General features: G+C 34.3%; 1 long non-coding RNA gene across 4 annotated transcripts; it reads left to right on the forward strand.

The window, feature by feature from the left end:
- The first annotated feature begins 9,219 nt into the window (after window positions 1–9,219).
- Window positions 9,220–12,583, forward strand: LOC110916438. 4 transcript variants are annotated; one of them, XR_002579751.2, is made up of 7 exons: window positions 9,220–9,681; window positions 10,055–10,719; window positions 10,816–10,922; window positions 11,196–11,273; window positions 11,490–11,636; window positions 12,240–12,278; window positions 12,400–12,583. It is a non-coding gene; the product is annotated as an uncharacterized LOC110916438 (long non-coding RNA). The 4 variants fall into 4 exon arrangements; XR_004885003.1 differs by having other exon boundaries at window positions 12,240–12,583; XR_004885005.1 differs by having other exon boundaries at window positions 10,824–10,922; window positions 12,240–12,583.
- The last annotated feature ends 2,357 nt before the right edge of the window (window positions 12,584–14,940 follow it).

Consider the following 14,940-nt stretch of genomic DNA (forward strand, 5'->3'; position numbering starts at 1 on the left):
CGCCTTCAATGAAATTATAATAGCCGTTAGCAATTTTACCCAATTTCATCTGATTTCAAACAATAAAAACTATAATCATAACAAACCCTAACGAAAATCTAGATGCTTACCAGATCGCGAATGAAGAACGCTTAAATGTAGGTTTCAGATAGCGATTGAATGACGGTACCATCTTTGTGTTTCTGTATATGTATGATATCTACTGCAAACAGTAGGATGTATGGAGGCGAATATTTGGATGCAATGGCAGTGGCGGATCTAGGATTCGCTCCAAGCCGTAACGTTTTATAAATAAGCGGTAACGAAATCGAAAAAACGTCAAATTTTTCCAAAATTTACACTACCGCCGGAACGCCAAGCCGTAGCAGACGCCACCCCTATTATATGCTACATCCGCCCCTGTGCAATGGTTTATTTTATATAAGACCGGTTGGCAACTACATTCTACCCACGTCCCAGTTTTGTAGCAACCGTGTTTAGTGGGAAAGATGGGCCGGAAAATGAGGGGGCGTACAGAACCACCCAGAACTGCCACAATAGCAGTTAAAAATAGGAGTTTAAAGGCTCTAGATTTATTGTCAGCATGATGCCATGATCCAATGGACAAGAATGACTTGAAGGGTGGTTAGACTTAATGGGTTTAATATATATATATATATATATATATATATATAATGTTAGTAACTTTAATAACTACTGGTGATCAATCAAGGAAAATTAAATATGACTGAAAGAAGCAACTATGAATTTATGAACAATAGTGGCGGGTCCAAAAAATTTTTGTTGGGGGTGTGGAATATTTTTATATATTGAGTAAATTACAAAAATCGTCCTTTATGTATGTCACTTATTATAAATTATGTCTTTTGTCTTCAATAATTTGCAAATTATGTCCTTTAGCCCTAACTCAGTTAATTTTTGTGGTTAAATCTGACCAAATGGACCCCACATGAGAGTAAAATGACCAAAATACCCTCATGTGGGGTCCATTTGGTCAGATTTAACCACAAAAATTAACTGAGTTACGGCTAAAAGACATAACTTGCAATGGTTTGCAAATATTGAGTACGCTTTCTGTAATTATTGAAGATAAATGACACAGTTTACAATAAGTGACATACATAAAGGACGATTTTTGTAATTTACTCTTAAATATTTTAGGCCCCTAGCTATAGAAAAAAAAAATCGGTTCATAGCATGCCGGGTCATGTAAGACAAAAGAACATCAAAGTAAAATTTATATAATCATCAAAAACACGTCAAACGTCATTACAAACGTATTTAAAATTTTACCCTACATGTTTTATTTTTTAAAATCTATCCAAAACATTATCTAGAAATACTAAACACTTCATAAGTTCATTACATTCTTACTCATGGTTCCTATCACATATAAATCGCTACATAAGTTCATAAAACACACTAAAAACTTAAACAAAATAAACAATCATGTTCAACCAAAGTCCATAATTTTCAATTTTATTTTCAAAGATTCAAGTCCTAGTATTAAATGTTGATTACTTGTAACTTATCATTTAAACAAATAAAGCTATAAATAAAACAACAAAACCATTTAACTACAAGTCTAGAACAACCAAAAAAACATCAAAAAACATAAAAAGATCAAACTCTTAGACGTCTATGTTTTCTCCTAATTATCACATAAAACAACAAAATCAATAAAGAAACCATACTTGTTCTATATCGGAGTTCTGGCGTAATATGGGTCGGTCTTGCCGGAATTTTGGTTTTTCCGGCATAAAAAGTCGTCCAATCGTGAGCAGTGGTGTCAAGTCAGTAGGAGTTTTCTTGTAGGATTTGGAATTCGAATGGGTGATGGGTTTGGTTTATTTTATTTAACTCAAATTTCTTTGGGTTGGGTTTGGGCTTGAGTTAATAAAAATATATTTTAGATTACGCTTGATTGGGTTAAGTAATTAAGTGAAAAAGTGGCTAAATAATAATTATATAAATTGTGTTATATACTTGTATATTAAATAACAATCAGTGTTTAAATTTTTTTATAATTTCATATTTGTTTTCCTAAGTGGGGCGGTTGAAATTTTTCAAGGGGTGTGGGTGAAAATTTCCAAAGGGTGCGATCGAAATTTTCGACGAAAAATAACACTAAAAAATATTTTTTCAAGGGGTGCGTCCGTCCACCCACGCCTTAGACCACCAACAAGTTATATAAGAAACGTTAAATTCAAAACTAAACCAATAAATTATATGAATACATCTTGCATGATTTTTTCTGTAAAAAATAAAGATATTTTATAAATTAAACTATTAAAGTAGTAGTAGTGCCATGGGACAATGCATTAGGGGACTGGGGTGATCCGTGATGGCCACCCCATCACGCGTTATTATTTTTTGCACACCGCTGCCGCCTAATCTATCACGCGTAGAATTTTACACGCGTTGAACATATCACGTGTTGATCTTTCAAATTTTCGAACGTTGGGCCTTGAATTCTCGACCGTTTTTCAACGGTAAACTTTAAATAAAAAAATATAATAATCTTTAAACCTTTTACATATACTTCTCCATTTTTAACATTTCACCCACACCAAAACAAAAACACATTTCACACCATCTACATCTGTCTCAAATGGAGTTTCCTACGGATTCGACGTTTCCGATGTCTAGCGATAGCGATACCGAGTCGTCTTCCGACAATGAGACGCTAAAATATTTTGTGTCGGTGTATAACGAACTTGATACTAGTTCGTCCCGCCCAAAGAAGAAGATGGTAGACCGTGATCGTATACGTGCCAATGAAGTGTTAATGAACGATTATTTGTGGAGAATCCGCTCTACAATGCCGAAACGTTTAGAGATCGGTTTCGTTTACCAAAAGAATTATTTTTAAAGATTGTTGGAGACATCGAAGCAAGCGAGGAATGGTTTCAAGAAGGTTACGATGCGAGGGGCAAACCAAGTTTCACGACGATACAAAAATGCACGTCCGCCATTCGCCAACTAGCGACATGTAACCCTCCCGATCAATATGATGAATACCTAGCTATGGTGTCCAGAACTTCCCGTGAATGTCTTCAGTTTTTTTGCAACGCGGTCATTAAGTTGTATGGTAAAGAGTTTTTACGTAAACCGACGAGCCACGACATCTCACGTATTTACACCGCACATGAGGCTAGATGGCATTTTCCAGGGATGCTCGGTAGCATCGATTGTACACATATCGAGTGGAAAAATTGTCCAAGATAGTTGCCGCTAGGCGTATGTTAGGGGTGACATCAAAAGACCAACCATCATACTAGAAGCGGTGGCATCGAATGATTTATGGATTTGGCATTCATATTTCGGTGTTCCAGGTTCAAACAACGACATCAATGTGTCGCACACGTCGCCGTTGTTTCAAACCGTAACGGATGGTATCGCACCTTCCTCTCCATTCTATGTTAACGGATGATATTACAGACGAGGCTTTTTTCTTGTGGATGGTATCTACCCGTCATGGTCTGTTTTTGTGAAAGCTCCCTCATTTCCTGTCAAGGATAAAGAAATTGTGTTAAAAAAATTGCAAGGATCGGCAAGAGAAGATGTTGAGAAGGCTTTTGGTGTTTTAAAGGGTAGATGGGGTATACTACACCGACCGGTTCGTGCGATGAACAAGAAAGCAATACATAGCATAGTATATGCATGTATCATATTGCACAATATGCTAATCAAAGAAGACGGACGTGCAATATCTCCGGATTGGGTGCCGGATCCTTCTACACAAGTTCAAGTTCCACAAAATATCCAACAAGAATTGCGTAATGAAGAAACTCACTTTCGGTTGAGACACGATTTAATCGAACTAGTAGGTTCTTTAGGCTTGGAGTTTCATGAGTCGGACGAGGAGTAGAGTTTTTTTTAGTATTTTTCTTTTTTAGTTTGTAGCCTAAAATATTTCTAGTGCGTTAAATTGAACTAGTATGTTTTAATTTTAATGAAATTTATAATTTTAGTGTTTTATTGTTAATTTCTAATTTTAAAATTAAAAATTAAAAAAAAATTGTAAGTGATGAAATCCTATCACTAGTGACCACCGCCACTACAAAATGCTTGTGAGTGATAGAATAATGGCTGATGACATGACAGGAGCTGACTGGATACTTGTGAGTGATGGAATTATATCACTAGTGACCACCCCTACTCCCCTTACACATCCTCTTATCCTTGGGCTTTTCATGCTCTCACTTTATGTTATATTCAAAAACCTTAAATTCTCACAATAATCTTTCATTCAAACTATTGCATAGGGAAGAGAAAATAACTCGAACTCTATGAGAAAATATACAATTTAAAACATTAACGTGAATGTGTTCAAGTATGACATCGAGTATGGGATTGGTTTTATAAATTTTCATGAAATTTTGATATTACAAGTCGGTTTTTGAGGTAAGTTCAAGATTGGGTTATAGGTGAGGGACATACCAACGAGTAATTTTTAACCATATAAGACCACAAAAGAGTATACCCGATACTCACAAATATACCACAAACTCGATGAGTAATGAGTAACAAGTAACCGATAGAAATTGATGAATCTACGAGGGGGTGGGGGAAGGGTACAATAATATAAGCGCGTTAAATAATGGCTGTTCATTATAAACCTACTTCACGTGTTTATTATATCGTTAGTCCTATATTCATGTTTTCATGGATTAACTACAACCAAATTTAGCTTAAACTGCACATATTTATAAATTTAAATTAGAATTATAACAAATTGGGCCTAACACATAATCAGAGGTGCCTTAAAAAATCGAAACTTTTGTATTGCTATACCTCACGTGTAAGCCTTAGAACTGTTCATACCGAAAGGGCCGACTCAACCATTTTGGTGGCCCAAAGCTTGTTACAAATTCGGGGTCTTTCTCTGGATTAAAAAAAAACATACAAACATGTTGTAGACTTGCAGAAAAGTACGCAAAGGGCTACCGATGAATATGAAACATGATTTTATAATTATTTATGAGTATGAAATTACCAAAACCCGTCTGATTTCGATCTATGTAATTAGATGAATCTGAGTTAATATGATGTGTCCTTTCATTTTAAGAATTATTTTGTACATACATGTAGGCTGAAAAACATTGAATGAGCGTAAATGATGTACTTGTAGAGGTGATAAGTCATTTACATTATATTTTATTGCATTTATGATGATGCATTAATGGATGTAGGTTAAAACAAGTTATTCTAAACTAGTTGTCTCTTAGCAATATACGTTTGAATACACATTACATGTTTAAATTAAGAGACCTAAGTTCATGTTAAGTCTTCACAAATGGGATTGTGTATAAACCATCCCTCTTGGTTTGGGATGATGAGGTAGTTGTTGCTGAGAAAAGACGAGGATGTCGACAACGGCCATATTCCATCGTTTGAACCATCGCAGTCGACAAAGTTGTTGGTGGCATGTGACCCTGAAAACCAATCACTAACTCGCTTGAAATTGATTTGTAAAGTTTAAGTACTTGGTAGCTTACACTTGTTAATCATGACAACTAATGTAAGATCTGCCTAACAATAAATAGGACCATTTAGAACCTTAATTGATGTGAGGGTTAATTAGGGTACGATGTAACACATTGGATTGATTTGGTTGATAATGGAGATACCACTATTTGCTTGTGATATGGTATTGATCAACAGTTCAACACATACCTAACAAAAAATTGAAAATGAACCATGCCAAACAATGAAAACAGAAAATGAACCTAAATTGTCCCTTCTCGTGTTTCCTTTTTTTTTTTTATTTAGTGATGATGGTGTGGGTCAAAACCGACTTTCTCTCCCATAATAATAGAAGGAGATAAGTAATTAATCCTTACAACATTAGACAAGGAGGATGCATCCCTTTGCAATAGGAGACTAATAAGGTAGTGCGTGATTATCGGTGTTTAAGGGTGATCAATAAGTGAATTGTTAACAAAATATGAATTGGAAACAGATGAAACTGAATCGAAATCAACCAAAAACTAAATTCACTAAAAACCGATTAATCGAAGCCCGAATTAACCATAATCGGTTATCGATTATTTTGTACACTCGTTTAACCAAAGTTAACCAAACCGAACCATTCATATTTTCACATATTTCTAGCTTTTATACCTTCCGTTCATGTATTTCATATTTTATACCTCCATTTTATGTATTTATACTTTCATTTCATGTATATATATCTCCATTTCATGTATTTATACCTCAATTTTATGTACGTCTAAGCAAAAGTTTTAACCAAATATGATTTTGGCTATTAACCGAAATTAAACGAGTTAATTCTTTTCATCACTAATCTTGGTTACACGCAGCCGCATGCATTTTGTTAGTCCTACGTCAAAATTTAGGAATAGTTTGAAGGTTAACTCTTAATTCTTTTCATAACTAATCTAGATACTATAATGTTTCTCAATAATGGTACAAAGAACATGTCCTAAACTATGAAGGTTATTCTTATACACCTGTATGGAGTAGCCAATTTTTTAGAATTTAGTAGATAAAAGTCGTCGTCGTATTTTGTAAAGGTCTAATTAGGTTTTGTTTTGTTTTGTTTTGTTTAACCTCGTTGCAACACGAAAGCCTCTCTACTAGTTACTAGATATGTACAAGCTAATTAACATTATTCAGTTAGACTAAAGGGTGCGGGGTCATGGTTGGAACATAATTCGCTACACCACCATGGTTTGTATGGATTAAACCATGACAACAATGGTCCTCATTTCCATTTTTAAAGAAATCATTTCCATGGCAACCATGGTTTTCTTTCCATTTTTTCGAATTCTTATTATTTTATCTTTGTACATACACGAGTTAAAGTAAATCCGCACGTTGCGACGGGATATTGATTATCATTGACTTTAGCATCACAATATGAAATTATGAGATACGAAAATCTTTAATTCTATGCAAAACACTCTTTTAATTTGCTTTATCCCCAGCCTACAACACCACATTAAAAATTTAACTTCAAAAGACAGAAGTCAGATGGTTCACACACAATTCAAAGTAACCAACATTATAAAGTTATATTTCGTACCAACATTATAAAATTATATTCGTTAATATAACATACCTTTAGATGGTGTATTTGATTAGGAAGATTTTTTTTTTAATTTTTTATTTTTTTATTGGGATGCTTAATTCATCCTTATTTTGTAATAATAGCCTACTTTTTTAGTTTGTATCAATCATACAATAAACGGTGTTATGAATCAAAGAAATTTTCAACTAAAATGCATAGAATAAATAATGTTAAGTTAAAAGAAGATTTAGTTAATGTTTACGACACACGATCAAAAGATTTTACCTGTTTGTATTACTATTATACAAACCGAAGTATGAAAACAAAAGCCCCTACAACAGCATCCACATATGTATACAAAAAAATGTTGAAACAGTATACCTCCGTTTACAAAATATTATATATTTGTAGTTATTTAAACGATGTTATATAGCCCTAACGAAGTCTATCATGTAAAATATGATTTCAATTGTATCCGCAAAGCGCTTACGCAAACAGTATCACACTGAATCAGTAAACCTAATCCATTGGAGTGTCAATAATTTACATTATAATACACTGATACACACACTTCAACAAAATTCTACAAATATTTACAAAAGTTGTGTAAAATCTCATTTGAATTCAATCATATTTTTGCATAATGCTCACGCAAACGAAATTACACTGAAACAGCATATTCAATCAGACTGATTATCAACAATTTGCATATTCATAAATGCAATTCATTGAAACCGTATAAAAACAAAACTAAAATCAGAAACCACTTGGCTCATACTCAATGGATTGGAACATAATAATGGAATGTGTTCGGTGAATTAATAACAAAAGTAAAATTGATAATTCACAAAGTAGTAATATTCGCATAACGCTTACACAACCGAAATTAAACTGAATCAACAAACGTAGAATCTGATTGATTATCAACAATTTACATGATCATACACTCAATCTATCGACATTACTTGTGATAGGCAAACTGATTAAATTGCTACAACCCAACAACCTTGTCAATCCTCCGATAAAAAACACAACATATTAAAATCATGGACAAACATATTATTGAATCGATTTAACAAAATTTAAATTATTCCCTTAGATGTGTTGTCGATAATAACTATAACTGGTGGATTGGTTTTGATATTCGAATGATGATATTGAAGAAAGGGATGTGGGGATGTCAAAGAATCTGGTTTCGACGGAGGCGATGATTTTGCGTATCTGGTTATTTGGAATAGAGTAAGAAATGTTGAGTTTAATTAAAATGGTGTGTGGATCGTGTATAAATGAAAAGGTGTTTGACAATTGATTTTATTTAGTTTCTTTAATAGGGTATTTGGAATAAAACGATGATTCAATACGAACAGATCGACATACCCTTTGATTTTCAAATCAATGGAAGATTGAATAGGTGTGATGGTTAGTTTCATGCAAAATTGTAGTGAGTGTGATATATTTAAAAGTAGTTTGAAGGGTTATGACTTTTTGAAGGGTTTGATATATTTAAAAGTTATGGCATTTTGTAAGGGTGTGATATATATAAAAATAGTTTGAGGAGTTGTGACTTTTTTAAAAGGGTGTGATTCAAACCATAGTGTTTAAGTTACTTTTTGTATGTATAGGAAGGTTAATTGTTAGTTGTGTGAAGGGGTGGGAATTAATTGTTGGTGACCTTTGTTGGTTTTATAGTTATATGAAAAGGCATGTGTATGCCATGGCACCCTAAGTTACTAATTATATAAGAGTATAATATAATTATAAATCTAAAGACCTGCATATACATACTACTTAGAAGTAGTAGAGAGATGAGCGAAAGTAAGAAACTTAATTAAATAAGAAATATATTTTATTTAATTTTTTACATCATATTCTTTATTTATAACTTTTAACGATAAATATATGGTTGTAATTAGTTCCTACCCGTTACCGTTCTTGTATTATTTGTATTTTTGTATTGAGCTTCTCCTATATAGGATATATATTTTACAAAATTGATTGTATTGTTTTGTATATACCTAGCTTTATATTTATTTAGATTTATTTACAAAATATAATTATTAAAAAAGAAAATAGAAGACACGTGAGCTTGACATGCACAAAGGTAGACTATGGGGAATCATAATAACAAAGAAATAATAAAGTGGTATCATGTCACACCCATTACCATAGGTATTTCTATCATTCTTCTAAAAGATATCATTTAAACATTCTCCTATACATTAATAAAACAACGTTTTGAACAGTAAAAAAGGGTACTTTTGGTGTTTCACCAACAACACGCATCATCCTCACTTCTGATTGCACAGAGACAGAAGGAGAAAGAAGTGAGATAAGGAAGACGACGATGATAGCGATTTTGGTTACAAAGCGGCGATGATGACGGAGATGGCTGCGAAAAGGTTCAGTCGTTAGCGGCGGCGGCGGTTAGGGTTCCGCCATGAAACATGGTATCGCCATTGTTCTCTTTATCAGAATCGCTATCGGGTGGGCTAAGTTCCAGGGTTCCGGCCGCCGTTCAATTGAAGGTAATGACGATTAAGAAGGCAATGATGGAGGTTCTGGTTATAGGCATGTCGGTGACTTTAGAAACGAACTCTGTGACTCAACTAGGGTTCCAGCAAGATTACGGGGCGCCTTTTTACACTGTAAGTTTGGTTTTCTTGAAAGTTCAATGACCGATGATGATGCTATCAGGCATGTAAGTGATTCCGGTAAAGCTCTTTTCAAAGGGTGGATTTGGGGAAACTGAGTTGAGAATTATTATTCTGTATCGTATGATTATTGTCACATTGATTGCGCTAACAGCACACAAATATATTGTTAACTGTACTTCTGATTGTGTGTTTTATTGCATATTTATTTAAAGAAAAATATTAGTTGGGTTAACTAAAGGTCATGCTGCAATGCTTAATCCAAAATAATTATTCTATTGGTTCGAATGGGCCCATCTTAATGAGAACTGTTGTGGTATGTTTGATTTCGGTCCTTCTTTAACTTATGTTTGTAATTTGTTCGCAGAAAAGGGTCTTCTTCAGTTTATTAAGACACCTAACTGGTCAGATGTGAATTTTACCACCCATTCAGCTGATGTTGTTTGTGGCTCCTCGAGCATCTTTTGGTTTTAAGACCAAAGAAAGAACTGCAGCCGCTTCGTCTAATGTCGGACCTCCAAAAACTGATCATCTAAAAAGAAAAGTTGCCCCATATCAACTTCCAGATTCAAAGGCGAGGAGCCTGCCACAAAGCCCATTACCAGTCATGAGAAAAATCGCTACCCTAGGCTTTCAGACTCCAAGGCCTCAAAGTCAAGTGATTTACAGTCGAGTCAGAGTGGGGTGATGCATGACCCAAAGTGGTGCAGGAACTTCCTCGAGCGTATGGTGGACACTGCTGAGAAAAAACATTGCAAGGCAATGACCCACGTCCAGTTAAAGGTGATGGCTTTAAACGTGGTCTGTAGCAAGACGATGGTGGTTAATAGTGGTAACGGCCGCCTCCAGAGGCGAGGCAAGTGCCTGATGCCATGGTGACAACTACGTTGTTTTTCACGCCGACGGTGACGACGGAGTTGTTTTTCACTCCGGTGGTGGGAAGGTCGTAGAAACAAGGGGTTATGGTTCCGTAAATCCAACTAATCTTAACCACCAGTTGTCATTCCGCTTGACGTCCTAGACTGTATCCAGGTACTCTCACTTTATCTCAAAAGGGTTTATTGTTAGCTGATTCTATTACTTCCCAAATTGATTTCGTATCTGATGTTGCTCAATTCTTTATGTTAGGGTTTCAGTGGTGGCTGTGTTAACGGAAGAAATACGTTTGTTGCCGCCATTGGCTATAAAGAAGGTTCAATCTATCTTTCTTCTTTGATAACCTGGCTATAAAGAAGGTTATATCTATCTCTTCTTCTTTGATTACCTTAAAAGTATAAGTTTATGAGATCACTTTCAATTAAAATGGGATCATGAATCTGTTCAATTCTTTATGTTAGGGTTTTTTCTTCCTATTTGTTTTAACCTTTAGAATAACGATTAAGCAAAGTTCTTAATCAACAAAAAATCTATGATTATAGTCTAAAATATCCCTTTTATAGTTTGAATCTTTGAATGTTGTTTAATGGTTGTCTTAAAAAACTAAATTTTTTATGCTCTGTATTGTGCAGCTATAATGGCTTGCTGACACACGAAACTGGGCTAAAAGATTCAAGAAGAATGGAGGATTCTCGAAAAAGACTTACCTGGTCTGTTTTGCTAGATTTTGCAAGTTTTATGTTGAGTAAATTACCATTTGGCCCCTATGGGTATATCACTTTTACCCTTTTAGCCCCAAAAGGAATTCTTTTTTTATATCTGAGCCCTCAACGTCTTTTTTTAACCCTTTTGGCCCCTAAAAGTAAATGGATGGGGTTTTTATGTTTTACATTTGGGTTGATATAACATTTGTTATTTGGTTATAGATATGATATTTGTTACGGACTTACGGTTTATGAATCGAGGATGGGTCTTTAAAAAGCGTCATAATGGGAGCTGAAGGAACGCGGTATTATGATTGTCTTTTTTCCTTTGATGTGTGCTTCCCTAAAACCTATCCTCATGATCCATCTGTACGTTTTATTATTTCCTTTTTCCACTATATCCTATGGTTTGATTTTATTATGTAATAAAGGGTGTTCGGGTCCCTCCGGACCTGTACTGAACCGCAACCAAAAAATTAGGACTAATGGAACCAAGAACCAGAGCAATCCAAAATGGTTTGGTATTTAGTTCTGCAATTTCAGTTTAAAGCTGATTTTGCCCTAACTAGATAATAAACTGAATAAAAATTGGTTTAAAATGTTATATGTTTCGAAAACCGTAAATATAACATGTTCAGTTTCAAGTTTGAAAATAATAGTTGTAGAATATATCAATTCAGTTCTGGTTTACAGAAGAAGAAATTTATGAAGGGCGAGGTGGCATTGAAAAGGTTAAATATATATTGATTAGAAACTATATTAATATTAAATAGAAGGAAAATGTGTTAAGTTGAGTGTCAAAATAAATGTTAAAGATTGAATGATGGGTTGTCGATTCAGCGGTAGGTTTATGTATATTATACGGATTGAAGTTTTGATACTTGCTTATTGAGGTTTTCGTATGCTTGAGCCCTAAATGACAAATTACATGTTTTAAGTTTGTTGAATATTCTGCCTCTTTTTGGTTTGCAGATTTCTTAGTATCAGGCACTAACCTTAAAACAATGGCAGGTAAGCAAAAAAAAACAACTTTTCCATTTTCTTTTAGTTTGCAGATTATGTATTAAAATGTGGACTCAATATTTTGAAAAGTGATATGGACAGTTGTAGTATTTTGTTTATGCCATGTCAGATCTGGAGCTATATTTCTATGCATGCTGCTTACTCCGTTATGGTTCTTATTCCGTACTTTCGGTACTTCTTTTGTGGTTAAACATTTTGTTATTGAGTTTCGATCACAACCACCCAAACGATTTCCACTATTAACAATATTCTTACCATAATGCGTTTCAATTTAATATGTTTGTATGATTCTAGATTAATTGTTGATATCCTTTTTCGAATATCACGACTTTAATATATGAATTTGTGCTTTCAGTTTAAAAATTGGTTTGTCCCCGCCGCGAAGCGCGGAAGGAAACCACTAATTACATTATAATACTAAAATTTCCTTTCGATGAATAATAACTATATTTCTTTCATTAACAATTTCCAATTTCACATCTTATACTATTAATTATATATATACTTTTAATTCATTTAGTTTGTAAATATTTTATCTTTTTGTTTCATTAATAATTTTCAATTTCACATCTTATACTATTAATAATATATACCTTTAACTCACTTAATTCGTAATTATTCTATTTTTTCATTAACAATTTTCAATTTCACATATTATACTATTAATACTATAGGGTAAGGTTATTGTAAAAAAAACCAAAAGTGTGAGAAAGGTAAGAAAGAATCTCAGCCACCATTAGATCTAAATTAATTGAAAACGGTAAACAAGTAATTTTATCATTAATTCAATTAATTAAAAGCTTCCTATAATCGCCACCTTAATTATAGGAAGTATATAACACCATTCAGCAAGTATATAACACCATTCAATAAGTATATAACATCATTCAGCAAGTATATAACACCATTCAGCATTCAGCAAGTATATAACACCATTCAGTAAGTATATAACACCATTCAGCAATTATATAAACCATTCAGTAAGGGTCTGTTTGGTATAGGGTAATGGAATGTGCGAAGGAATGGAATGGACGAGGTAATGGAATGGATGAGTGAATGCAATGGATCATTACCATTCCATGTCTTGTTTGGTTACCATGTGAATGAAATAAATTATTATTGTGTATTGTTCGGTAGACAAGAAAAACGGAGTAATAAAATTAGCGGTGAGTGGTGGTGGTGGTGGTCGGTGGTAGTGATTGTGGGTGGTTATAGATGGCGGTGGTGGGTGTCGGTGGCGGCGATGGGTGGTGGTGGCGGCATCGAGTGGCGGTGCGGCGGTGATGAGGAGTGGTGGTGGCGACAAGGTGGCCGTTGGTGGTGGGTGGAAGCAAAGGTGGCAGTTAGTGGCGGCGGCGGCGAGTGGCGTTGGCGGTTGGTCGCAGCTGGGGTGACAACGGTAGCGAGTGGGTGGCGGCGGTGGCGGTGGCTGTCGGGGTGAGGTGGTGGCGGGTGGCGGAGATGGCGTCAGTGGTGGGTGGTGGTGGTGGGTTGTGGCGAAGGTCGTGGGTTGTGGTGTTGTTGATAAATAGGTGCAAGAAGGGATGGAATGGAAAAAAAACAAGGTGGGTGGAAGGAATGATTTTGAGGGAATGGAATGCCTTTTGTAATGGGTGATTCCATTTCATTGACCAACCAAACACTCTTTTCTTCATTCCCTCGTAATCACTCATTCCATTCCACCTCTCATTCCTGCATACCAAACACTACCTAAGTATATAAACCATTCAGCAAGTATATAACACCATTCATTGACTAAACATCTGATCGAAACATATTTTTTCTCAATATAAGTATAGCAATATGGTACTCATATTAAAGATAAAAAACGCTCGTTAGTATGGTGTATTTTTTTTAAAAAAAAAAGTTACGTACAAAAAGTTATTGACGTTTAAAAAAGATGGGGGGAAGTTACATGTGCATTACCTAATTTCTAGTGGGTTTAAAAGACTATATTGTCCCTAGATATTTCAAATCAGTCCAAATTAATTAATGAAAATATTTTACAATTTGATTCATATTGATCTCAACCATTATATCAAAATATCTAATGACTGAGATTCTTTCTTACCATTCTCACACTTTAGGCCTTTTTTACAGGATCCTCTACCTAATACTATATACATTTAACTCATTTAGTTTGTAATTATTTTATCTTTTTCTAAAACTTGTATTTGTTAAACTTAAATAAAAAAACTAAGTGCACAATTGTGTATAATTTGATCTCATGTTCTGATATAAATTTTATTCAAAACGCGGTTATACTCGGAATAAAGTAATTTTAAGTATCGTAAACTATACCAAGCACAAGTACACAAGTTAAATTTTGTGTAGTTAAACCATTGTAAATAAACCTTTTTTTTTTGTAATACTCATATTTGTTACCGAATTGAATTAATAACTTCTGCACAACATGGGTACTCGTATTCATTTCTATGATTTTCAGTGGATGTAAAACATGTGTCGATATATGCTTTTGGGCATATCATAACTTTACTTTTTAAGTTAGACGTGACAACTTTTTTGTAACTAAAGAAAATTTATACGTTTTTTTGGGCATCTTGCTAGAGCAACTTGCTAGTTGATGTGCATAAATAGATAACTGAACCCAGGACGGCAGGACCCCTTTAGTTGCTAGTCCATAAACAAG

Source organism: Helianthus annuus, chromosome 16, assembly GCF_002127325.2.
Source record: "Helianthus annuus cultivar XRQ/B chromosome 16, HanXRQr2.0-SUNRISE, whole genome shotgun sequence".
In the NCBI taxonomy this organism is placed as follows: Eukaryota; Viridiplantae; Streptophyta; class Magnoliopsida; order Asterales; family Asteraceae; genus Helianthus; species Helianthus annuus.